Source organism: Salmo trutta, unplaced genomic scaffold (assembly GCF_901001165.1).
Source record: "Salmo trutta unplaced genomic scaffold, fSalTru1.1, whole genome shotgun sequence".
Lineage (NCBI taxonomy): Eukaryota > Metazoa > Chordata > Actinopteri > Salmoniformes > Salmonidae > Salmo > Salmo trutta.
In genome coordinates this window covers 53923-54267 of record NW_021822894.1, presented here as the reverse complement: position 1 = coordinate 54267, position 345 = coordinate 53923, and positions in this window count along the sequence as shown.

The window sequence follows — 345 nt, the reverse complement described above, 5'->3', positions numbered from 1 at the left end:
CTAACTAGTCCATATATTTATATATTTACTCTGTGTCCCCTGACTCTGTCCACAAACTAGTCCATATATTTAATTAAGCAAAGCCAGTTCAGATAGGAAAGCTGTTTGCATCAGCTGAAAGCTGCCTTCAATTGATTAATACTGGTGATAATAATTGATTCATTGCTCTGCCAGTGAGCCCCCCTGAAGGAGCAGAGCCTAACACCGACCTTACATTTTCTTAGTGCTGAAAAGAATGATAGGGAACATTGAACACAACCTGAGAGGGAACATTGAACACAACCTGAGAGGAAACATTGAACACAACCTGAGAGGGAACATTGAACAACAACTATAGGGAACATG